The sequence below is a fragment of the Pristiophorus japonicus genome, chromosome 25 (assembly GCF_044704955.1).
Source record: "Pristiophorus japonicus isolate sPriJap1 chromosome 25, sPriJap1.hap1, whole genome shotgun sequence".
Taxonomy (NCBI): Eukaryota; Metazoa; Chordata; class Chondrichthyes; family Pristiophoridae; genus Pristiophorus; species Pristiophorus japonicus.
The window spans coordinates 10,440,038-10,465,004 of NC_092001.1; the positions used below are offsets into that span (position 1 = coordinate 10,440,038).

The following is a 24,967-nucleotide window of genomic DNA, read 5'->3' on the forward strand; positions in this document are numbered from 1 at the left end:
CATGTCTTTGGTGTTCTCCACAAAAACTGCCATTTGCTGCGAACAGTTTTCCCTGGCGCGAATGTGATGAGAATTTCGAAACAGCAAGGAGGAAAGACTGGGTTGGTCTGCTTGCTGGCACAGACGTTTGCAGCAGCTTCCCTGGTGGTCTAGTGGTTAGGATTCGGCGCTCTCACCGCCGCGGCCCGGGTTCGATTCCCGGTCAGGGAACATTGTATTTGCGGTGCTTCGAAATGCAATGCTGTTCCTGAACAAGCTTGCAGCTCACCTCGCTGTTGTTGCCCCAACCATCAGCAGCGTGTCGTGATACAACAGACACTTCTGTTTTAAAATCTGCACCAAATGACAAGATCTCGCTCAACAAGTGGAACTCCAATTGCTGATAGACAACATAAATTTTGCCAATCATGGCTATCTTTAGTCTTCCAGGTACCTATTTGCGCCACAGCACTCGGGCTTATCATCAATCAATGCATTGCCACTGTGGAAATATTCAGCATTTTAAAATTCGCAACGTGTGCATGACTGGAATCTGGGAATGCCTGGACCATGGGCACTGATCACTTATCCTTGAGCATTCATTTGGCCTGGGCCCCTTCTATATTGAACATTGGCTCACTGCATATCAATGTTTAGCGTTCACAGGCGATTTCCAAGATCTGAATTTCCCGGCAGAGTATTCATGGAGTTTTTGATCTAACCGAGATTCACCATCACTAACGTTGATTCGCTACTCTTATCTCTCTTCATCATATCAATGCTAAGGACTGAACCTGCTTTAATTTCACCTTGGCTCGGGGTCAGTGCGGCTGAATAGGACTTCGGCCCGTCTCCCTTTCACAACCCATCAGTGCCGAGAACAGAACATGGAATTTTGCTGACATGTTATGTTCTGAAATAGTTCTAAACTCTCCAGTATATTTCACTGTGTCTTCAGCACTGTGAGATCTAGCCTGGTGTGCAATCTTTGCGTCTTTATGAACATTTCAGCAGAACATTAATTGTACATATGGAACGACAATTGCTGTTTGACACTGTACGGTTTGCCAACATTTAAGTGCAGTGTGAGAACAATCACAATGATCATTATTCTTCCATGTACGTTCATGCGCGGCATCACCCTAACAAACCGAGCTGATCACAGCCCGGCTATCAGTCAATTCATTGCCAGTGCGGAAAAATGCAAATTTTCAACTTAGCAACGTGCACAGTACCGGAATCAGAGAGTGCCTGGATCGTGGGCATTGATACGTTAACATGAGCATTAAGATTTTCAATATCATTACACATTACATGAACACATCCGGAGCTCATTGCCCCGAAATGAGGACTGAGTGTGCGGGGCAATTCCTTCCAGGGTTTAAGTATTCTTTCAAAAAGGTGTGAGAAAGTTTTGCTTCGTTTTCTGTCGGGCCGAAATAGCTCAGTTGGGAGAGCGTTAGACTGAAGATCTAAAGGTCCCTGGTTCAATCCCGGGTTTCGGCAATATCTGATGATTTTGCGTCTCCTTCATTTTAAGGGGAGAAGCTGGTTTGATATCGAGACAGTGCTTGAGGGATGGGCTGTTCAGCGGTTGCCTGATACTAATTTTCGACGTGATTTTTTTTTCGATTCAGCGCTCTTTTTCTGTTAATTTCTATTTATACTCTGCCCAGTTTTGTACATGAAGAGTGAACAATGTTTAAGCGATGCGATGTGTTCAATTCTTATGCAGTAACTCTATCACCCAGTGTGTGCCAGATACAAAATCATCTCAGGCTGGGCTTTCACGCAGCCCTGGGGCATTTTGTTGCCGGTTAAATCGGTCGTTTAGAGCGTGGTATTAATAAAGCCAAGAGCGCGGGCCCGATCCCCATATGGGCCATCCCAATTTTTCATAATTTTTATTCGGTTTTTAGTAACTTTTACAATCAAATCTTCATAAAGAAACAAATCCACACGGAATTCCAAGGGATGGGAATTATTTGGAATAACAGCCATTGCTTCTTTGCCGACGGTGTCTTTCTATTTATAACGTGTTTCTTGCTTTGCTGATAACCGATGAACTGGAGACCTGTTCCCGTCAATGGATAAAAGCAGAACAGACAGACAGAACGGTTCTGTCGCCCGGAGTTGGGCAAAAGGCTGCAGTTCAGGACAAAAACACCAAATGAAATGTTCACACGGTACCGAGAGTGAAAATTCCAGGAATAAGGAGAGAATGAAATGGATTTCAGTCGATGCCTAGCCGCACTTAACGCTGTGATTGCGCGGACATGTCTTTGTTCTTCTCCACAAAAACTGCCATTTGCTGCGAACAGTTTTCCCTGGCGCGAATGTGATGAGAATTTCGAAACAGCAAGGAGGAAAGACTGGGTTGGTCTGCTTGCTGGCACAGACGTTTGCAGCAGCTTCCCTGGTGGTCTAGTGGTTAGGATTCGGCGCTCTCACCGCCGCGGCCCGGGTTCGATTCCCGGTCAGGGAACATTGTATTTGCGGTGCTTCGAAATGCAATGCTGTTCCTGAACAAGCTTGCAGCTCACCTCGCTGTTGTTGCCCCAACCATCAGCAGCGTGTCGTGATACAACAGACACTTCTGTTTTAAAATCTGCACCAAATGACAAGATCTCGCTCCACAAGTGGAACTCCAATTGCTGATAGACAACGTAAATTTTGCCAATCATGGCTATCTTTAGTCGTCCAGGTACCTATTTGAGCCACAGCACTCGGGCTTATCATCAATCAATGCATTGCCACTGTGGAAATATTCAGCATTTTAAAATTCGCAACGTGTGCATGACTGGAATCTGGGAATGCCTGGACCATGGGCACTGATAACTTATCCTTGAGCATTCATTTGGCCTGGGCCCCTTCTATATTGAACATTGGCTCACTGCATCTCAATGTTTAGCGTTCACAGGCGATTTCCAAGATCTGAATTTCTTGGCAGAGAATTCATGGAGTTTTTGATCTAACCGAGATTCACCATCACTAACGTTGATTCGCGACTCTTATCTCTCTTCATCATATCAATGCTAAGGACTGAACCTGCTTTAATTTCACCTTGGCTCGGGGTCAGTGCGGCTCAATAGGACTTCGGCCCGTCTCCCTTTCACAACCCATCAGTGCAGAGAACAGAACAGGGAATTTTGCTGACATGTTATGTTCTGAAATAGTTCTAAACTCTCCAGTATATTTCACTGTGTCTTCAGCACTGTGAGATCTAGCCTGGTGTGCAATCTTTGCGTCTTTATGAACATTTCAGCAGAACATTAATTGTACATATGGAACGACAATTGCTGTTTGACACTGTACGGTTTGCCAACATTTAAGTGCAGTGTGAGAACAATCACAATGATCATTATTCTTCCATGTACGTTCATGCGCGGCATCACCCTAACAAACCGAGCTGATCACAGCCCAGCTATCAGTCAATTCATTGCCAGTGCGGAAAAATGCAAATTTTCAACTTAGCAACGTGCACAATACCGGAATCAGAGAGTGCCTGGATCGTGGGCATTGATACGTTAACATGAGCATTAAGATTTTCAATATCATTACACATTACATGAACACATCCGGAGCTCATTGCCCCGAAATGAGGACTGAGTGTGCGGGGCAATTCCTTCCAGGGTTTAAGTATTCTTTCAAAAAGGTGTGAGAAAGTTTTGCTTCGTTTTCTGTCGGGCCGAAATAGCTCAGTTGGGAGAGCGTTAGACTGAAGATCTAAAGGTCCCTGGTTCAATCCCGGGTTTCGGCAATATCTGATGATTTTGCGTCTCCTTCATTTTAAGGGGAGAAGCTGGTTTGATATCGAGACAGTGCTTGAGGGATGGGCTGTTCAGCGGTTGCCTGATACTAATTTTCGACGTGATTTTTTTTAGATTCAGCGCTCTTTTTCTGTTAATTTCTATTTATACTCTGCCCAGTTTTGTACATGAAGAGTGAACAATGTTTAAGCGATGCGATGTGTTCAATTCTTATGCAGTAAATCTATCACCCAGTGTGTGCCGGATACAAAATCATCTCAGGCTGGGCTTTCACGCAGCCCTGGGGCATTTTGTTGCCGGTTAAATCGGTCGTTTAGAGCGTGGTATTAATAAAGCCAAGAGCGCGGGCCCGATCCCCATATGGGCCATCCCAATTTTTCATAATTTTTATTCGGTTTTTAGTAACTTTTACAATCAAATCTTCATAAAGAAACAAATCCACACGGAATTCCAAGGGATGGGAATTATTTGGAATAACAGCCATTGCTTCTTTGCCGACGGTGTGCAGAGCACAACCTTCTGTTTATACGTGTTTCTTGCTTTGCTGATAACCGCTGAACTGGAGACCTGTTCCCGTCAATGGTTATAAGCAGAACAGACAGACAGAACGGTTCTGTCGCCCGGAGATGGGCAAAAGGCTGCAGTTCAGGACAAAAGCACCAAATGAAATGTTCACACGGTACCGAGAGTGAAAATTCCCGGAAAAAGGAGAGAATGAAATGGATTTCAGTGGTAGCCTAGCCGCACTTAACGCTGTGATTGCGCAGACATGTCTTTGGTGTTCTCCACAAAAACTGCCATTTGCTGCGAACAGTTTTCCCTGGCGCGAATGTGATGAGAATTTCGAAACAGCAAGGAGGAAAGACTGGGTTGGTCTGCTTGCTGGCACAGACGTTTGCAGCAGCTTCCCTGGTGGTCTAGTGGTTAGGATTCGGCGCTCTCACCGCCGCGGAACGGGTTCGATTACCGGTCAGGGAACATTGTATTTGCGGTGCTTCGAAATGCAATGCTGTTCCTGAACAAGCTTGCAGCTCACCTCGCTGTTGTCGCCCCAACCATCAGCAGCGTGTCGTGATACAACAGACACTTCTGTTTTAAAATCTGCACCAAATGACAAGATCTCGCTCAACAAGTGGAACTCCAATTGCTGATAGACAACATAAATTTTGCCAATCATGGCTATCTTTAGTCTTCCAGGTACCAATTTGCGCCACAGCACTCGGGCTTATCATCAATCAATGCATTGCCACTGTGGAAATATTCAGCATTTTAAAATTCGCAACGTGTGCATGACTGGAATCTGGGAATGCCTGGACCATGGGCACTGATCACTTATCCTTGAGCATTCATTTGGCCTGGGCCCCTTCTATATTGAACATTGGCTCACTGCATATCAATGTTTAGCGTTCACAGGCGATTTCCAAGATCTGAATTTCCCGGCAGAGTATTCATGGAGTTTTTGATCTAACCGAGATTCACCATCACTAACGTTGATTCGCTACTCTTATCTCTCTTCATCATATCAATGCTAAGGACTGAACCTGCTTTAATTTCACCTTGGCTCGGGGTCAGTGCGGCTGAATAGGACTTCGGCCCGTCTCCCTTTCACAACCCATCAGTGCCGAGAACAGAACATGGAATTTTGCTGACATGTTATGTTCTGAAATAGTTCTAAACTCTCCAGTATATTTCACTGTGTCTTCAGCACTGTGAGATCTAGCCTGGTGTGCAATCTTTGCGTCTTTATGAACATTTCAGCAGAACATTAATTGTACATATGGAACGACAATTGCTGTTTGACACTGTACGGTTTGCCAACATTTAAGTGCAGTGTGAGAACAATCACAATGATCATTATTCTTCCATGTACGTTCATGCGCGGCATCACCCTAACAAACCGAGCTGATCACAGCCCGGCTATCAGTCAATTCATTGCCAGTGCGGAAAAATGCAAATTTTCAACTTAGCAACGTGCACAATACCGGAATCAGAGAGTGCCTGGATCGTGGGCATTGATACGTTAACATGAGCATTAAGATTTTCAATATCATTACACATTACATGAACACATCCGGAGCTCATTGCCCCGAAATGAGGACTGAGTGTGCGGGGCAATTCCTTCCAGGGTTTAAGTATTCTTTCAAAAAGGTGTGAGAAAGTTTTGCTTCGTTTTCTGTCGGGCCGAAATAGCTCAGTTGGGAGAGCGTTAGACTGAAGATCTAAAGGTCCCTGGTTCAATCCCGGGTTTCGGCAATATCTGATGATTTTGCGTCTCCTTCATTTTAAGGGGAGAAGCTGGTTTGATATCGAGACAGTGCTTGAGGGATGGGCTGTTCAGCGGTTGCCTGATACTAATTTTCGACGTGATTTTTTTTTCGATTCAGCGCTCTTTTTCTGTTAATTTCTATTTATACTCTGCCCAGTTTTGTACATGAAGAGTGAACAATGTTTAAGCGATGCGATGTGTTCAATTCTTATGCAGTAACTCTATCACCCAGTGTGTGCCAGATACAAAATCATCTCAGGCTGGGCTTTCACGCAGCCCTGGGGCATTTTGTTGCCGGTTAAATCGGTCGTTTAGAGCGTGGTATTAATAAAGCCAAGAGCGCGGGCCCGATCCCCATATGGGCCATCCCAATTTTTCATAATTTTTATTCGGTTTTTAGTAACTTTTACAATCAAATCTTCATAAAGAAACAAATCCACACGGAATTCCAAGGGATGGGAATTATTTGGAATAACAGCCATTGCTTCTTTGCCGACGGTGTCTTTCTATTTATAACGTGTTTCTTGCTTTGCTGATAACCGATGAACTGGAGACCTGTTCCCGTCAATGGATAAAAGCAGAACAGACAGACAGAACGGTTCTGTCGCCCGGAGTTGGGCAAAAGGCTGCAGTTCAGGACAAAAACACCAAATGAAATGTTCACACGGTACCGAGAGTGAAAATTCCAGGAATAAGGAGAGAATGAAATGGATTTCAGTCGATGCCTAGCCGCACTTAACGCTGTGATTGCGCGGACATGTCTTTGGTCTTCTCCACAAAAACTGCCATTTGCTGCGAACAGTTTTCCCTGGCGCGAATGTGATGAGAATTTCGAAACAGCAAGGAGGAAAGACTGGGTTGGTCTGCTTGCTGGCACAGACGTTTGCAGCAGCTTCCCTGGTGGTCTAGTGGTTAGGATTCGGCGCTCTCACCGCCGCGGCCCGGGTTCGATTCCCGGTCAGGGAACATAATATTTGCGGTGCTTCGAAATGCAATGCTGTTCCTGAACAAGCTTGCAGCTCACCTCGCTGTTGTTGCCCCAACCATCAGCAGCGTGTCGTGATACAACAGACACTTCTGTTTTAAAATCTGCACCAAATGACAAGATCTCGCTCCACAAGTGGAACTCCAATTGCTGATAGACAACGTAAATTTTGCCAATCATGGCTATCTTTAGTCGTCCAGGTACCTATTTGAGCCACAGCACTCGGGCTTATCATCAATCAATGCATTGCCACTGTGGAAATATTCAGCATTTTAAAATTCGCAACGTGTGCATGACTGGAATCTGGGAATGCCTGGACCATGGGCACTGATAACTTATCCTTGAGCATTCATTTGGCCTGGGCCCCTTCTATATTGAACATTGGCTCACTGCATCTCAATGTTTAGCGTTCACAGGCGATTTCCAAGATCTGAATTTCCTGGCAGAGAATTCATGGAGTTTTTGATCTAACCGAGATTCACCATCACTAACGTTGATTCGCGACTCTTATCTCTCTTCATCATATCAATGCTAAGGACTGAACCTGCTTTAATTTCACCTTGGCTCGGGGTCAGTGCGGCTCAATAGGACTTCGGCCCGTCTCCCTTTCACAACCCATCAGTGCCGAGAACAGAACAGGGAATTTTGCTGACATGTTATGTTCTGAAATAGTTCTAAACTCTCCAGTATATTTCACTGTGTCTTCAGCACTGTGAGATCTAGCCTGGTGTGCAATCTTTGCGTCTTTATGAACATTTCAGCAGAACATTAATTGTACATATGGAACGACAATTGCTGTTTGACACTGTACGGTTTGCCAACATTTAAGTGCAGTGTGAGAACAATCACAATGATCATTATTCTTCCATGTACGTTCATGCGCGGCATCACCCTAACAAACCGAGCTGATCACAGCCCGGCTATCAGTCAATTCATTGCCAGTGCGGAAAAATGCAAATTTTCAACTTAGCAACGTGCACAATACCGGAATCAGAGAGTGCCTGGATCGTGGGCATTGATACGTTAACATGAGCATTAAGATTTTCAATATCATTACACATTACATGAACACATCCGGAGCTCATTGCCCCGAAATGAGGACTGAGTGTGCGGGGCAATTCCTTCCAGGGTTTAAGTATTCTTTCAAAAAGGTGTGAGAAAGTTTTGCTTCGTTTTCTGTCGGGCCGAAATAGCTCAGTTGGGAGAGCGTTAGACTGAAGATCTAAAGGTCCCTGGTTCAATCCCGGGTTTCGGCAATATCTGATGATTTTGCGTCTCCTTCATTTTAAGGGGAGAAGCTGGTTTGATATCGAGACAGTGCTTGAGGGATGGGCTGTTCAGCGGTTGCCTGATACTAATTTTCGACGTGATTTTTTTTAGATTCAGCGCTCTTTTTCTGTTAATTTCTATTTATACTCTGCCCAGTTTTGTACATGAAGAGTGAACAATGTTTAAGCGATGCGATGTGTTCAATTCTTATGCAGTAAATCTATCACCCAGTGTGTGCCGGATACAAAATCATCTCAGGCTGGGCTTTCACGCAGCCCTGGGGCATTTTGTTGCCGGTTAAATCGGTCGTTTAGAGCGTGGTATTAATAAAGCCAAGAGCGCGGGCCCGATCCCCATATGGGCCATCCCAATTTTTCATAATTTTTATTCGGTTTTTAGTAACTTTTACAATCAAATCTTCATAAAGAAACAAATCCACACGGAATTCCAAGGGATGGGAATTATTTGGAATAACAGCCATTGCTTCTTTGCCGACGGTGTGCAGAGCACAACCTTCTGTTTATACGTGTTTCTTGCTTTGCTGATAACCGCTGAACTGGAGACCTGTTCCCGTCAATGGTTATAAGCAGAACAGACAGACAGAACGGTTCTGTCGCCCGGAGATGGGCAAAAGGCTGCAGTTCAGGACAAAAGCACCAAATGAAATGTTCACACGGTACCGAGAGTGAAAATTCCCGGAAAAAGGAGAGAATGAAATGGATTTCAGTGGTAGCCTAGCCGCACTTAACGCTGTGATTGCGCAGACATGTCTTTGGTGTTCTCGACAAAAACTGCCATTTGCTGCGAACAGTTTTCCCTGGCGCGAATGTGATGAGAATTTCGAAACAGCAAGGAGGAAAGACTGGGTTGGTCTGCTTGCTGGCACAGACGTTTGCAGCAGCTTCCCTGGTGGTCTAGTGGTTAGGATTCGGCGCTCTCACCGCCGCGGCCCGGGTTCGATTACCGGTCAGGGAACATTGTATTTGCGGTGCTTCGAAATGCAATGCTGTTCCTGAACAAGCTTGCAGCTCACCTCGCTGTTGTTGCCCCAACCATCAGCAGCGTGTCGTGATACAACAGACACTTCTGTTTTAAAATCTGCACCAAATGACAAGATCTCGCTCAACAAGTGGAACTCCAATTGCTGATAGACAACATAAATTTTGCCAATCATGGCTATCTTTAGTCTTCCAGGTACCTATTTGCGCCACAGCACTCGGGCTTATCATCAATCAATGCATTGCCACTGTGGAAATATTCAGCATTTTAAAATTCGCAACGTGTGCATGACTGGAATCTGGGAATGCCTGGACCATGGGCACTGATCACTTATCCTTGAGCATTCATTTGGCCTGGGCCCCTTCTATATTGAACATTGGCTCACTGCATATCAATGTTTAGCGTTCACAGGCGATTTCCAAGATCTGAATTTCCCGGCAGAGTATTCATGGAGTTTTTGATCTAACCGAGATTCACCATCACTAACGTTGATTCGCTACTCTTATCTCTCTTCATCATATCAATGCTAAGGACTGAACCTGCTTTAATTTCACCTTGGCTCGGGGTCAGTGCGGCTGAATAGGACTTCGGCCCGTCTCCCTTTCACAACCCATCAGTGCCGAGAACAGAACATGGAATTTTGCTGACATGTTATGTTCTGAAATAGTTCTAAACTCTCCAGTATATTTCACTGTGTCTTCAGCACTGTGAGATCTAGCCTGGTGTGCAATCTTTGCGTCTTTATGAACATTTCAGCAGAACATTAATTGTACATATGGAACGACAATTGCTGTTTGACACTGTACGGTTTGCCAACATTTAAGTGCAGTGTGAGAACAATCACAATGATCATTATTCTTCCATGTACGTTCATGCGCGGCATCACCCTAACAAACCGAGCTGATCACAGCCCGGCTATCAGTCAATTCATTGCCAGTGCGGAAAAATGCAAATTTTCAACTTAGCAACGTGCACAGTACCGGAATCAGAGAGTGCCTGGATCGTGGGCATTGATACGTTAACATGAGCATTAAGATTTTCAATATCATTACACATTACATGAACACATCCGGAGCTCATTGCCCCGAAATGAGGACTGAGTGTGCGGGGCAATTCCTTCCAGGGTTTAAGTATTCTTTCAAAAAGGTGTGAGAAAGTTTTGCTTCGTTTTCTGTCGGGCCGAAATAGCTCAGTTGGGAGAGCGTTAGACTGAAGATCTAAAGGTCCCTGGTTCAATCCCGGGTTTCGGCAATATCTGATGATTTTGCGTCTCCTTCATTTTAAGGGGAGAAGCTGGTTTGATATCGAGACAGTGCTTGAGGGATGGGCTGTTCAGCGGTTGCCTGATACTAATTTTCGACGTGATTTTTTTTTCGATTCAGCGCTCTTTTTCTGTTAATTTCTATTTATACTCTGCCCAGTTTTGTACATGAAGAGTGAACAATGTTTAAGCGATGCGATGTGTTCAATTCTTATGCAGTAACTCTATCACCCAGTGTGTGCCAGATACAAAATCATCTCAGGCTGGGCTTTCACGCAGCCCTGGGGCATTTTGTTGCCGGTTAAATCGGTCGTTTAGAGCGTGGTATTAATAAAGCCAAGAGCGCGGGCCCGATCCCCATATGGGCCATCCCAATTTTTCATAATTTTTATTCGGTTTTTAGTAACTTTTACAATCAAATCTTCATAAAGAAACAAATCCACACGGAATTCCAAGGGATGGGAATTATTTGGAATAACAGCCATTGCTTCTTTGCCGACGGTGTCTTTCTATTTATAACGTGTTTCTTGCTTTGCTGATAACCGATGAACTGGAGACCTGTTCCCGTCAATGGATAAAAGCAGAACAGACAGACAGAACGGTTCTGTCGCCCGGAGTTGGGCAAAAGGCTGCAGTTCAGGACAAAAACACCAAATGAAATGTTCACACGGTACCGAGAGTGAAAATTCCAGGAATAAGGAGAGAATGAAATGGATTTCAGTCGATGCCTAGCCGCACTTAACGCTGTGATTGCGCGGACATGTCTTTGTTCTTCTCCACAAAAACTGCCATTTGCTGCGAACAGTTTTCCCTGGCGCGAATGTGATGAGAATTTCGAAACAGCAAGGAGGAAAGACTGGGTTGGTCTGCTTGCTGGCACAGACGTTTGCAGCAGCTTCCCTGGTGGTCTAGTGGTTAGGATTCGGCGCTCTCACCGCCGCGGCCCGGGTTCGATTCCCGGTCAGGGAACATTGTATTTGCGGTGCTTCGAAATGCAATGCTGTTCCTGAACAAGCTTGCAGCTCACCTCGCTGTTGTTGCCCCAACCATCAGCAGCGTGTCGTGATACAACAGACACTTCTGTTTTAAAATCTGCACCAAATGACAAGATCTCGCTCCACAAGTGGAACTCCAATTGCTGATAGACAACGTAAATTTTGCCAATCATGGCTATCTTTAGTCGTCCAGGTACCTATTTGAGCCACAGCACTCGGGCTTATCATCAATCAATGCATTGCCACTGTGGAAATATTCAGCATTTTAAAATTCGCAACGTGTGCATGACTGGAATCTGGGAATGCCTGGACCATGGGCACTGATAACTTATCCTTGAGCATTCATTTGGCCTGGGCCCCTTCTATATTGAACATTGGCTCACTGCATCTCAATGTTTAGCGTTCACAGGCGATTTCCAAGATCTGAATTTCCTGGCAGAGAATTCATGGAGTTTTTGATCTAACCGAGATTCACCATCACTAACGTTGATTCGCGACTCTTATCTCTCTTCATCATATCAATGCTAAGGACTGAACCTGCTTTAATTTCACCTTGGCTCGGGGTCAGTGCGGCTCAATAGGACTTCGGCCCGTCTCCCTTTCACAACCCATCAGTGCCGAGAACAGAACAGGGAATTTTGCTGACATGTTATGTTCTGAAATAGTTCTAAACTCTCCAGTATATTTCACTGTGTCTTCAGCACTGTGAGATCTAGCCTGGTGTGCAATCTTTGCGTCTTTATGAACATTTCAGCAGAACATTAATTGTACATATGGAACGACAATTGCTGTTTGACACTGTACGGTTTGCCAACATTTAAGTGCAGTGTGAGAACAATCACAATGATCATTATTCTTCCATGTACGTTCATGCGCGGCATCACCCTAACAAACCGAGCTGATCACAGCCCGGCTATCAGTCAATTCATTGCCAGTGCGGAAAAATGCAAATTTTCAACTTAGCAACGTGCACAATACCGGAATCAGAGAGTGCCTGGATCGTGGGCATTGATACGTTAACATGAGCATTAAGATTTTCAATATCATTACACATTACATGGACACATCCGGAGCTCATTGCCCCGAAATGAGGACTGAGTGTGCGGGGCAATTCCTTCCAGGGTTTAAGTATTCTTTCAAAAAGGTGTGAGAAAGTTTTGCTTCGTTTTCTGTCGGGCCGAAATAGCTCAGTTGGGAGAGCGTTAGACTGAAGATCTAAAGGTCCCTGGTTCAATCCCGGGTTTCGGCAATATCTGATGATTTTGCGTCTCCTTCATTTTAAGGGGAGAAGCTGGTTTGATATCGAGACAGTGCTTGAGGGATGGGCTGTTCAGCGGTTGCCTGATACTAATTTTCGACGTGATTTTTTTTAGATTCAGCGCTCTTTTTCTGTTAATTTCTATTTATACTCTGCCCAGTTTTGTACATGAAGAGTGAACAATGTTTAAGCGATGCGATGTGTTCAATTCTTATGCAGTAAATCTATCACCCAGTGTGTGCCGGATACAAAATCATCTCAGGCTGGGCTTTCACGCAGCCCTGAGGCATTTTGTTGCCGGTTAAATCGGTCGTTTAGAGCGTGGTATTAATAAAGCCAAGAGCGCGGGCCCGATCCCCATATGGGCCATCCCAATTTTTCATAATTTTTATTCGGTTTTTAGTAACTTTTACAATCAAATCTTCATAAAGAAACAAATCCACACGGAATTCCAAGGGATGGGAATTATTTGGAATAACAGCCATTGCTTCTTTGCCGACGGTGTGCAGAGCACAACCTTCTGTTTATACGTGTTTCTTGCTTTGCTGATAACCGCTGAACTGGAGACCTGTTCCCGTCAATGGTTATAAGCAGAACAGACAGACAGAACACTTCTGTCGCCCGGAGATGGGCAAAAGGCTGCAGTTCAGGACAAAAGCACCAAATGAAATGTTCACACGGTACCGAGAGTGAAAATTCCCGGAAAAAGGAGAGAATGAAATGGATTTCAGTGGTAGCCTAGCCGCACTTAACGCTGTGATTGCGCAGACATGTCTTTGGTGTTCTCCACAAAAACTGCCATTTGCTGCGAACAGTTTTCCCTGGCGCGAATGTGATGAGAATTTCGAAACAGCAAGGAGGAAAGACTGGGTTGGTCTGCTTGCTGGCACAGACGTTTGCAGCAGCTTCCCTGGTGGTCTAGTGGTTAGGATTCGGCGCTCTCACCGCCGCGGAACGGGTTCGATTACCGGTCAGGGAACATTGTATTTGCGGTGCTTCGAAATGCAATGCTGTTCCTGAACAAGCTTGCAGCTCACCTCGCTGTTGTCGCCCCAACCATCAGCAGCGTGTCGTGATACAACAGACACTTCTGTTTTAAAATCTGCACCAAATGACAAGATCTCGCTCAACAAGTGGAACTCCAATTGCTGATAGACAACATAAATTTTGCCAATCATGGCTATCTTTAGTCTTCCAGGTACCAATTTGCGCCACAGCACTCGGGCTTATCATCAATCAATGCATTGCCACTGTGGAAATATTCAGCATTTTAAAATTCGCAACGTGTGCATGACTGGAATCTGGGAATGCCTGGACCATGGGCACTGATCACTTATCCTTGAGCATTCATTTGGCCTGGGCCCCTTCTATATTGAACATTGGCTCACTGCATATCAATGTTTAGCGTTCACAGGCGATTTCCAAGATCTGAATTTCCCGGCAGAGTATTCATGGAGTTTTTGATCTAACCGAGATTCACCATCACTAACGTTGATTCGCTACTCTTATCTCTCTTCATCATATCAATGCTAAGGACTGAACCTGCTTTAATTTCACCTTGGCTCGGGGTCAGTGCGGCTGAATAGGACTTCGGCCCGTCTCCCTTTCACAACCCATCAGTGCCGAGAACAGAACATGGAATTTTGCTGACATATTATGTTCTGAAATAGTTCTAAACTCTCCAGTATATTTCACTGTGTCTTCAGCACTGTGAGATCTAGCCTGGTGTGCAATCTTTGCGTCTTTATGAACATTTCAGCAGAACATTAATTGTACATATGGAACGACAATTGCTGTTTGACACTGTACGGTTTGCCAACATTTAAGTGCAGTGTGAGAACAATCACAATGATCATTATTCTTCCATGTACGTTCATGCGCGGCATCACCCTAACAAACCGAGCTGATCACAGCCCGGCTATCAGTCAATTCATTGCCAGTGCGGAAAAATGCAAATTTTCAACTTAGCAACGTGCACAATACCGGAATCAGAGAGTGCCTGGATCGTGGGCATTGATACGTTAACATGAGCATTAAGATTTTCAATATCATTACACATTACATGAACACATCCGGAGCTCATTGCCCCGAAATGAGGACTGAGTGTGCGGGGCAATTCCTTCCAGGGTTTAAGTATTCTTTCAAAAAGGTGTGAGAAAGTTTTGCTTCGTTTTCTGTCGGGCCGAAATAGCTCAGTTGGGAGAGCGTTAGACTGAAGATCTAAAGGTCCCTGGTTCAATCCCGGGTTTCGGCAATATCTGATGATTTTGCGTCTCCTTCATTTTAAGGGGAGAAGCTGGTTTGATATCGAGACAGTGCTTGAGGGATGGGCTGTTCAGCGGTTGCCTGATACTAATTTTCGACGTGATTTTTTTTTCGATTCAGCGCTCTTTTTCTGTTAATTTCTATTTATACTCTGCCCAGTTTTGTACATGAAGAGTGAACAATGTTTAAGCGATGCGATGTGTTCAATTCTTATGCAGTAAATCTATCACCCAGTGTGTGCCGGATACAAAATCATCTCAGGCTGGGCTTTCACGCAGCCCTGGGGCATTTTGTTGCCGGTTAAATCGGTCGTTTAGAGCGTGGTATTAATAAAGCCAAGAGCGCGGGCCCGATCCCCATATGGGCCATCCCAATTTTTCATAATTTTTATTCGGTTTTTAGTAACTTTTACAATCAAATCTTCATAAAGAAACAAATCCACACGGAATTCCAAGGGATGGGAATTATTTGGAATAACAGCCATTGCTTCTTTGCCGACGGTGTGCAGAGCACAACCTTCTGTTTATACGTGTTTCTTGCTTTGCTGATAACCGCTGAACTGGAGACCTGTTCCCGTCAATGGTTATAAGCAGAACAGACAGACAGAACGGTTCTGTCGCCCGGAGATGGGCAAAAGGCTGCAGTTCAGGACAAAAGCACCAAATGAAATGTTCACACGGTACCGAGAGTGAAAATTCCCGGAAAAAGGAGAGAATGAAATGGATTTCAGTGGTAGCCTAGCCGCACTTAACGCTGTGATTGCGCAGACATGTCTTTGGTGTTCTCCACAAAAACTGCCATTTGCTGCGAACAGTTTTCCCTGGCGCGAATGTGATGAGAATTTCGAAACAGCAAGGAGGAAAGACTGGGTTGGTCTGCTTGCTGGCACAGACGTTTGCAGCAGCTTCCCTGGTGGTCTAGTGGTTAGGATTCGGCGCTCTCACCGCCGCGGCCCGGGTTCGATTACTGGTCAGGGAACATTGTATTTGCGGTGCTTCGAAATGCAATGCTGTTCCTGAACAAGCTTGCAGCTCACCTCGCTGTTGTTGCCCCAACCATCAGCAGCGTGTCGTGATACAACAGACACTTCTGTTTTAAAATCTGCACCAAATGACAAGATCTCGCTCAACAAGTGGAACTCCAATTGCTGATAGACAACATAAATTTTGCCAATCATGGCTATCTTTAGTCTTCCAGGTACCTATTTGCGCCACAGCACTCGGGCTTATCATCAATCAATGCATTGCCACTGTGGAAATATTCAGCATTTTAAAATTCGCAACGTGTGCATGACTGGAATCTGGGAATGCCTGGACCATGGGCACTGATCACTTATCCTTGAGCATTCATTTGGCCTGGGCCCCTTCTATATTGAACATTGGCTCACTGCATATCAATGTTTAGCGTTCACAGGCGATTTCCAAGATCTGAATTTCCCGGCAGAGTATTCATGGAGTTTTTGATCTAACCGAGATTCACCATCACTAACGTTGATTCGCTACTCTTATCTCTCTTCATCATATCAATGCTAAGGACTGAACCTGCTTTAATTTCACCTTGGCTCGGGGTCAGTGCGGCTGAATAGGACTTCGGCCCGTCTCCCTTTCACAACCCATCAGTGCCGAGAACAGAACATGGAATTTTGCTGACATGTTATGTTCTGAAATAGTTCTAAACTCTCCAGTATATTTCACTGTGTCTTCAGCACTGTGAGATCTAGCCTGGTGTGCAATCTTTGCGTCTTTATGAACATTTCAGGAGAACATTAATTGGACATATGGAACGACAATTGCTGTTTGACACTGTACGGTTTGCCAACATTTAAGTGCAGTGTGAGAACAATCACAATGATCATTATTCTTCCATGTACGTTCATGCGCGGCATCACCCTAACAAACCGAGCTGATCACAGCCCGGCTATCAGTCAATTCATTGCCAGTGCGGAAAAATGCAAATTTTCAACTTAGCAACGTGCACAGTACCGGAATCAGAGAGTGCCTGGATCGTGGGCATTGATACGTTAACATGAGCATTAAGATTTTCAATATCATTACACATTACATGAACACATCCGGAGCTCATTGCCCCGAAATGAGGACTGAGTGTGCGGGGCAATTCCTTCCAGGGTTTAAGTATTCTTTCAAAAAGGTGTGAGAAAGTTTTGCTTCGTTTTCTGTCGGGCCGAAATAGCTCAGTTGGGAGAGCGTTAGACTGAAGATCTAAAGGTCCCTGGTTCAATCCCGGGTTTCGGCAATATCTGATGATTTTGCGTCTCCTTCATTTTAAGGGGAGAAGCTGGTTTGATATCGAGACAGTGCTTGAGGGATGGGCTGTTCAGCGGTTGCCTGATACTAATTTTCGACGTGATTTTTTTTTCGATTCAGCGCTCTTTTTCTGTTAATTTCTATTTATACTCTGCCCAGTTTTGTACATGAAGAGTGAACAATGTTTAAGCGATGCGATGTGTTCAATTCTTATGCAGTAAATCTATCACCCAGTGTGTGCCGGATACAAAATCATCTCAGGCTGGGCTTTCACGCAGCCCTGGGGCATTTTGTTGCCGGTTAAATCGGTCGTTTAGAGCGTGGTATTAATAAAGCCAAGAGCGCGGGCCCGATCCCCATATGGGCCATCCCAATTTTTCATAATTTTTATTCGGTTTTTAGTAACTTTTACAATCAAATCTTCATAAAGAAACAAATCCACACGGAATTCCAAGGGATGGGAATTATTTGGAATAACAGCCATTGCTTCTTTGCCGACGGTGTGCAGAGCACAACCTTCTGTTTATACGTGTTTCTTGCTTTGCTGATAACCGCTGAACTGGAGACCTGTTCCCGTCAATGGTTATAAGCAGAACAGACAGACAGAACGGTTCTGTCGCCCGGAGATGGGCAAAAGGCTGCAGTTCAGGACAAAAGCACCAAATGAAATGTTCACACGGTACCGAGAGTGAAAATTCCCGGAAAAAGGAGAGAATGAAATGGATTTCAGTGGTAGCCTAGCCGCACTTAACGCTGTGATTGCGCAGACATGTCTTTGGTGTTCTCCACAAAAACTGCCATTTGCTGCGAACAGTTTTCCCTGGCGCGAATGTGATGAGAATTTCGAAACAGCAAGGAGGAAAGACTGGGTTGGTCTGCTTGCTGGCACAGACGTTTGCAGCAGCTTCCCTGGTGGTCTAGTGGTTAGGATTCGGCGCTCTCACCGCCGCGGCCCGGGTTCGATTACCGGTCAGGGAACATTGTATTTGCGGTGCTTCGAAATGCAATGCTGTTCCTGAACAAGCTTGCAGCTCACCTCGCTGTTGTTGCCCCAACCATCAGCAGCGTGTCGTGATACAACAGACACTTCTGTTTTAAAATCTGCACCAAATGACGAGATCTCGCTCAACAAGTGGAACTCCAATTGCTGATAGACAACATAAATTTTGCCAATCATGGCTATCTTTAGTCTTCCAGGTACCTATTTGCGCCACAGCACTCGGGCTTATCATCAATCAATGCATTGCCACTGTGGAAATATTCAGCATTTTAAAATTCGCAACGTGTGCATGACTGGAATCTGGGAATGCCTGGACCATGGGCACTGATCACTTATCCTTGAGCATTCATTTGGCCTGGGCCCCTTCTATATTGAACATTGGCTCACTGCATATCAATGTTTAGCGTTCACAGGCGATTTCCAAGATCTGAATTTCCCGGCAGAGTATTCATGGAGTTTTTGATCTAACCGAGATTCACCATCACTAACGTTGATTCGCGACTCTTATCTCTCTTCATCATATCAATGCTAAGGACTGAACCTGCTTTAATTTCACCTTGGCTCGGGGTCAGTGCGGCTCAATAGGACTTCGGCCCGTCTCCCTTTCACAACCCATCAGTGCCGAGAACAGAACAGGGAATTTTGCTGACATGTTATGTTCTGAAATAGTTCTAAACTCTCCAGTATATTTCACTGTGTCTTCAGCACTGTGAGATCTAGCCTGGTGTGCAATCTTTGCGTCTTTATGAACATTTCAGCAGAACATTAATTGTACATATGGAACGACAATTGCTGTTTGACACTGTACGGTTTGCCAACATTTAAGTGCAGTGTGAGAACAATCACAATGATCATTATTCTTCCATGTACGTTCATGCGCGGCATCACCCTAACAAACCGAGCTGATCACAGCCCGGCTATCAGTCAATTCATTGCCAGTGCGGAAAAATGCAAATTTTCAACTTAGCAACGTGCACAATACCGGAATCAGAGAGTGCCTGGATCGTGGGCATTGATACGTTAACATGAGCATTAAGATTTTCAATATCATTACACATTACATGAACACATCCGGAGCTCATTGCCCCGAAATGAGGACTGAGTGTGCGGGGCAATTCCTTCCAGGGTTTAAGTATTCTTTCAAAAAGGTGTGAGAAAGTTTTGCTTCGTTTTCTGTCGGGCCGAAATAGCTCAGTTGGGAGAGCGTTAGACTGAAGATCTAAAGGTCCCTGGTTCAATCCCGGGTTTCGGCAATATCTGATGATTTTGCGTCTCCTTCATTTTAAGGGGAGAAGCTGGTTTGATATCGAGACAGTGCTTGAGGGATGGGCTGTTCAGCGGTTGCCTGATACTAATTTTCGACGTGATTTTTTTTAGATTCAGCGCTCTTTTTCTGTTAATTTCTATTTATACTCTGCCCAGTTTTGTACATGAAGAGTGAACAATGTTTAAGCGATGCGATGTGTTCAATTCTTATGCAGTAAATCTATCACCCAGTGTGTGCCGGATACAAAATCATCTCAGGCTGGGCTTTCACGCAGCCCTGGGGCATTTTGTTGCCGGTTAAATCGGTCGTTTAGAGCGTGGTATTAATAAAGCCAAGAGCGCGGGCCCGATCCCCATATGGGCCATCCCAATTTTTCATAATTTTTATTCGGTTTTTAGTAACTTTTACAATCAAATCTTCATAAAGAAACAAATCCACACGGAATTCCAAGGGATGGGAATTATTTGGAATAACAGCCATTGCTTCTTTGCCGACGGTGTGCAGAGCACAACCTTCTGTTTATACGTGTTTCTTGCTTTGCTGATAACCGCTGAACTGGAGACCTGTTCCCGTCAATGGTTATAAGCAGAACAGACAGACAGAACGGTTCTGTCGCCCGGAGATGTGCAAAAGGCTGCAGTTCAGGACAAAAGCACCAAATGAAATGTTCACACGGTACCGAGAGTGAAAATTCCCGGAAAAAGGAGAGAATGAAATGGATTTCAGTGGAAGCCTAGCCGCACTTAACGCTGTGATTGCGCAGACATGTCTTTGGTGTTCTCCACAAAAACTGCCATTTGCTGCGAACAGTTTTCCCTGGCGCGAATGTGATGAGAATTTCGAAACAGCAAGGAGGAAAGACTGGGTTGGTCTGCTTGCTGGCACAGACGTTTGCAGCAGCTTCCCTGGTGGTCTAGTGGTTAGGATTCGGCGCTCTCACCGCCGCGGCCCGGGTTCGATTCCTGGTCAGGGAACATTGTATTTGCGGTGCTTCGAAATGCAATGCTGTTCCTGAACAAGCTTGCAGCTCACCTCGCTGTTGTTGCCCCAACCATCAGCAGCGTGTCATGATACAACAGACACTTCTGTTTTAAAATCTGCACCAAATGACAAGATCTCGCTCAACAAGTGGAACTCCAATTGCTGATAGACAACACAAATTTTGCCAATCATGGCTATCTTTAGTCTTCCAGGTACCTATTTGCGCCACAGCACTCGGGCTTATCATCAATCAATGCATTGCCACTGTGGAAATATTCAGCATTTTAAAATTCGCAACGTGTGCATGACTGGAATCTGGGAATGCCTGGACCATGGGCACTGATCACTTATCCTTGAGCATTCATTTGGCCTGGGCCCCTTCTATATTGAACATTGGCTCACTGCATATCAATGTTTAGCGTTCACAGGCGATTTCCAAGATCTGAATTTCCCGGCAGAGTATTCATGGAGTTTTTGATCTAACCGAGATTCACCATCACTAACGTTGATTCGCTACTCTTATCTCTCTTCATCATATCAATGCTAAGGACTGAACCTGCTTTAATTTCACCTTGGCTCGGGGTCAGTGCGGCTGAATAGGACTTCGGCCCGTCTCCCTTTCACAACCCATCAGTGCCGAGAACAGAACAGGGAATTTTGCTGACATGTTATGTTCTGAAATAGTTCTAAACTCTCCAGTATATTTCACTGTGTCTTCAGCACTGTGAGATCTAGTCTGGTGTGCAATCTTTGCGTCTTTATGAACATTTCAGCAGAACATTAATTGTACATATGGAACGACAATTGCTGTTTGACACTGTACGGTTTGCCAACATTTAAGTGCAGTGTGAGAACAATCACAATGATCATTATTCTTCCATGTACGTTCATGCGCGGCATCACCCTAACAAACCGAGCTGATCACAGCCCGGCTATCAGTCAATTCATTGCCAGTGCGGAAAAATGCAAATTTTCAACTTAGCAACGTGCACAATACCGGAATCAGAGAGTGCCTGGATCGTGGGCATTGATACGTTAACATGAGCATTAAGAATTTCAATATCATTACACATTACATGAACACATCCGGAGCTCATTGCCCCGAAATGAGGACTGAGTGTGCGGGGCAATTCCTTCCAGGGTTTAAGTATTCTTTCAAAAAGGTGTGAGAAAGTTTGGCTTCATTTTTTGTCGGGCCGAAATAGCTCAGTTGGGAGAGCGTTAGACTGAAGATCTAAAGGTCCCTGGTTCAATCCCGGGTTTCGGCAATATCTGATGATTTAGCGTCTCCTTCATTTTAAGGGGAGAAGCTGGTTTGATATCGAGACAGTGCTTGAGGGATGGGCTGTTCAGCGGTTGCCTGATACTAATTTTCGACGTGATTTTTTTTAGATTCAGCGCTCTTTTTCTGTTAATTTCTATTTATACTCTGCCCAGTTTTGTACATGAAGAGTGAACAATGTTTAAGCGATGCGATGTGTTCAATTCTTATGCAGTAAATCTATCACCCAGTGTGTGCCGGATACAAAATCATCTCAGGCTGGGCTTTCACGCAGCCGTGGGGCATTTTGTTGCCGGTTAAATCGGTCGTTTAGAGCGTGGTATTAATAAAGCCAAGAGCGCGGGCCCGATCCCCATATGGGCCATCCCAATTTTTCATAATTTTTATTCGGTTTTTAGTAACTTTTACAATCAAATCTTCATACAGAAACAAATCCACACGGAATTCCAAGGGATGGGAATTATTTGGAATAACAGCCATTGCTTCTTTGCCGACGGTGTCTTTCTATTTATAACGTGTTTCTTGCTTTGCTGATAACCGATGAACTGGAGACCTGTTCCCGTCAATGGATAAAAGCAGAACAGACAGACAGAACGGTTCTGTCGCCCGGAGTTGGGCAAAAGGCTGCAGTTCAGGACAAAAGCACCAAATGAAATGTTCACACGGTACCGAGAGTGAAAATTCCAGGAATAAGGAGAGAATGAAATGGATTTCAGTCGATGCCTAGCCGCACTTAACGCTGTGATTGCGCGGACATGTCTTTGGTGTTCTCCACAAAAACTGCCATTTGCTGCGAACACTTTTCCCTGGCGCGAATGTGATGAGAATTTCGAAACAGCAAGGAGGAAAGACTTGGTTGGTCTGCATGCTGGCACAGACGTTTGCAGCAGCTTCCCTGGTGGTCTAGTGGTTAGGATTCGGCGCTCTCACCGCCGCGGCCCGGGTTCGATTCCCGGTCAGGGAACATTGTATTTGCGATGCTTCGAAATGCAATGCTGTTCCTGAACAAGCTTGCAGCTCACCTCGCTGTTGTTGCCCCAACCATCAGCAGCGTGTCGTGATACAACAGACACTTCTGTTTTAAAATCTGCACCAAATGACAAGATCTCGCTCCACAAGTGGAACTCCAATTGCTGATAGACAACGTAAATTTTGCCAATCATGGCTATCTTTAGTCGTCCAGGTACCTATTTGCGCCACAGCACTCGGGCTTATCATCAATCAATGCATTGCCACTGTGGAAATATTCAGCATTTTAAAATTCGCAACGTGTGCATGACTGGAATCTGGGAATGCCTGGACCATGGGCACTGATAACTTATCCTTGAGCATTCATTTGGCCTGGGCCCCTTCTATATTGAACATTGGCTCACTGCATCTCAATGTTTAGCGTTCACAGGCGATTTCCAAGATCTGAATTTCCTGGCAGAGAATTCATGGAGTTTTTGATCTAACCGAGATTCACCATCACTAACGTTGATTCGCGACTCTTATCTCTCTTCATCATATCAATGCTAAGGACTGAACCTGCTTTAATTTCACCTTGGCTCGGGGTCAGTGCGGCTCAATAGGACTTCGGCCCGTCTCCCTTTCACAACCCATCAGTGCCGAGAACAGAACAGGGAATTTTGCTGACATGTTATGTTCTGAAATAGTTCTAAACTCTCCAGTATATTTCACTGTGTCTTCAGCACTGTGAGATCTAGCCTGGTGTGCAATCTTTGCGTCTTTATGAACATTTCAGCAGAACATTAATTGTACATATGGAACGACAATTGCTGTTTGACACTGTACGGTTTGCCAACATTTAAGTGCAGTGTGAGAACAATCACAATGATCATTATTCTTCCATGTACGTTCATGCGCGGCATCACCCTAACAAACCGAGCTGATCACAGCCCGGCTATCAGTCAATTCATTGCCAGTGCGGAAAAATGCAAATTTTCAACTTAGCAACGTGCACGATACCGGAATCAGAGAGTGCCTGGATCGTGGGCATTGATACGTTAACATGAGCATTAAGATTTTCAATATCATTACACATTACATGAACACATCCGGAGCTCATTGCCCCGAAATGAGGACTGAGTGTGCGGGGCAATTCCTTCCAGGGTTTAAGTATTCTTTCAAAAAGGTGTGAGAAAGTTTTGCTTCGTTTTCTGTCGGGCCGAAATAGCTCAGTTGGGAGAGCGTTAGACTGAAGTTCTAAAGGTCCCTGGTTCAATCCCGGGTTTCGGCAATATCTGATGATTTTGCGTCTCCTTCATTTTAAGGGGAGAAGCTGGTTTGATATCGAGACAGTGCTTGAGGGATGGGCTGTTCAGCGGTTGCCTGATACTAATTTTCGACGTGATTTTTTTTAGATTCAGCCCTCTTTTTCTGTTAATTTCTATTTATACTCTGCCCAGTTTTGTACATGAAGAGTGAACAATGTTTAAGCGATGCGATGTGTTCAATTCTTATGCAGTAACTCTATCACCCAGTGTGTGCCGGATACAAAATCATCTCAGGCTGGGCTTTCACGCAGCCCTGGGGCATTTTGTTGCCGGTTAAATCGGTCGTTTAGAGCGTGGTATTAATAAAGCCAAGAGCGCGGGCCCGATCCCCATATGGGCCATCCCAATTTTTCATAATTTTTATTCGGTTTTTAGTAACTTTTACAATCAAATCTTCATAAAGAAACAAATCCACACGGAATTCCAAGGGATGGGAATTATTTGGAATAACAGCCATTGCTTCTTTGCCGACGGTGTCTTTCTATTTATAACGTGTTTCTTGCTTTGCTGATTACCGATGAACTGGAGACCTGTTCCCGTCAATGGATAAAAGCAGAACAGACAGACAGAACGGTTCTGTCGCCCGGAGTTGGGCAAAAGGCTGCAGTTCAGGACAAAAACACCAAATGAAATGTTCACACGGTACCGAGAGTGAAAATTCCAGGAATAAGGAGAGAATGAAATGGATTTCAGTCGATGCCTAGCCGCACTTAACGCTGTGATTGCGCGGACATGTCTTTGGTGTTCTCCACAAAAACTGCCATTTGCTGCGAACAGTTTTCCTTGGCGCGAATGTGATGAGAATTTCGAAACAGCAAGGAGGAAAGACTAGGTTGGTCTGCATGCTGGC

At 44.8% G+C, this 24,967-nt stretch overlaps 20 non-coding genes across 20 annotated transcripts; all 20 read left to right on the top strand.

Annotated features, from left to right (window-relative positions):
• Positions 1-138: 138 nt before the first annotated feature.
• On the top strand, positions 139-210 carry trnae-cuc (transfer RNA glutamic acid (anticodon CUC)). Its single transcript has one exon. It is a non-coding gene; the product is annotated as a tRNA-Glu (tRNA).
• Positions 211-1,412: 1,202 nt separating this feature from the next.
• Positions 1,413-1,485, top strand: trnaf-gaa (transfer RNA phenylalanine (anticodon GAA)). The gene has a single exon. It is a non-coding gene; the product is annotated as a tRNA-Phe (tRNA).
• Positions 1,486-2,392: 907 nt separating this feature from the next.
• Positions 2,393-2,464, top strand: trnae-cuc (transfer RNA glutamic acid (anticodon CUC)). Its single transcript has one exon. It is a non-coding gene; the product is annotated as a tRNA-Glu (tRNA).
• A 1,202-nt stretch (positions 2,465-3,666) lies between these two features.
• trnaf-gaa (transfer RNA phenylalanine (anticodon GAA)) lies at positions 3,667-3,739 on the top strand. Its single transcript has one exon. It is a non-coding gene; the product is annotated as a tRNA-Phe (tRNA).
• A 2,190-nt stretch (positions 3,740-5,929) lies between these two features.
• On the top strand, positions 5,930-6,002 carry trnaf-gaa (transfer RNA phenylalanine (anticodon GAA)). The gene has a single exon. It is a non-coding gene; the product is annotated as a tRNA-Phe (tRNA).
• Positions 6,003-6,909: 907 nt separating this feature from the next.
• Positions 6,910-6,981, top strand: trnae-cuc (transfer RNA glutamic acid (anticodon CUC)). The gene has a single exon. It is a non-coding gene; the product is annotated as a tRNA-Glu (tRNA).
• A 1,202-nt stretch (positions 6,982-8,183) lies between these two features.
• trnaf-gaa (transfer RNA phenylalanine (anticodon GAA)) lies at positions 8,184-8,256 on the top strand. Its single transcript has one exon. It is a non-coding gene; the product is annotated as a tRNA-Phe (tRNA).
• Positions 8,257-9,172: 916 nt separating this feature from the next.
• Positions 9,173-9,244, top strand: trnae-cuc (transfer RNA glutamic acid (anticodon CUC)). Its single transcript has one exon. It is a non-coding gene; the product is annotated as a tRNA-Glu (tRNA).
• A 1,202-nt stretch (positions 9,245-10,446) lies between these two features.
• On the top strand, positions 10,447-10,519 carry trnaf-gaa (transfer RNA phenylalanine (anticodon GAA)). The gene has a single exon. It is a non-coding gene; the product is annotated as a tRNA-Phe (tRNA).
• Positions 10,520-11,426: 907 nt separating this feature from the next.
• trnae-cuc (transfer RNA glutamic acid (anticodon CUC)) lies at positions 11,427-11,498 on the top strand. Its single transcript has one exon. It is a non-coding gene; the product is annotated as a tRNA-Glu (tRNA).
• Positions 11,499-12,700: 1,202 nt separating this feature from the next.
• Positions 12,701-12,773, top strand: trnaf-gaa (transfer RNA phenylalanine (anticodon GAA)). Its single transcript has one exon. It is a non-coding gene; the product is annotated as a tRNA-Phe (tRNA).
• A 2,190-nt stretch (positions 12,774-14,963) lies between these two features.
• Positions 14,964-15,036, top strand: trnaf-gaa (transfer RNA phenylalanine (anticodon GAA)). Its single transcript has one exon. It is a non-coding gene; the product is annotated as a tRNA-Phe (tRNA).
• A 917-nt stretch (positions 15,037-15,953) lies between these two features.
• Positions 15,954-16,025, top strand: trnae-cuc (transfer RNA glutamic acid (anticodon CUC)). The gene has a single exon. It is a non-coding gene; the product is annotated as a tRNA-Glu (tRNA).
• A 1,202-nt stretch (positions 16,026-17,227) lies between these two features.
• trnaf-gaa (transfer RNA phenylalanine (anticodon GAA)) lies at positions 17,228-17,300 on the top strand. The gene has a single exon. It is a non-coding gene; the product is annotated as a tRNA-Phe (tRNA).
• A 917-nt stretch (positions 17,301-18,217) lies between these two features.
• Positions 18,218-18,289, top strand: trnae-cuc (transfer RNA glutamic acid (anticodon CUC)). Its single transcript has one exon. It is a non-coding gene; the product is annotated as a tRNA-Glu (tRNA).
• Positions 18,290-19,491: 1,202 nt separating this feature from the next.
• Positions 19,492-19,564, top strand: trnaf-gaa (transfer RNA phenylalanine (anticodon GAA)). Its single transcript has one exon. It is a non-coding gene; the product is annotated as a tRNA-Phe (tRNA).
• A 916-nt stretch (positions 19,565-20,480) lies between these two features.
• On the top strand, positions 20,481-20,552 carry trnae-cuc (transfer RNA glutamic acid (anticodon CUC)). The gene has a single exon. It is a non-coding gene; the product is annotated as a tRNA-Glu (tRNA).
• A 1,202-nt stretch (positions 20,553-21,754) lies between these two features.
• On the top strand, positions 21,755-21,827 carry trnaf-gaa (transfer RNA phenylalanine (anticodon GAA)). Its single transcript has one exon. It is a non-coding gene; the product is annotated as a tRNA-Phe (tRNA).
• Positions 21,828-22,733: 906 nt separating this feature from the next.
• Positions 22,734-22,805, top strand: trnae-cuc (transfer RNA glutamic acid (anticodon CUC)). The gene has a single exon. It is a non-coding gene; the product is annotated as a tRNA-Glu (tRNA).
• Positions 22,806-24,007: 1,202 nt separating this feature from the next.
• trnaf-gaa (transfer RNA phenylalanine (anticodon GAA)) lies at positions 24,008-24,080 on the top strand. The gene has a single exon. It is a non-coding gene; the product is annotated as a tRNA-Phe (tRNA).
• The last annotated feature ends 887 nt before the right edge of the window (positions 24,081-24,967 follow it).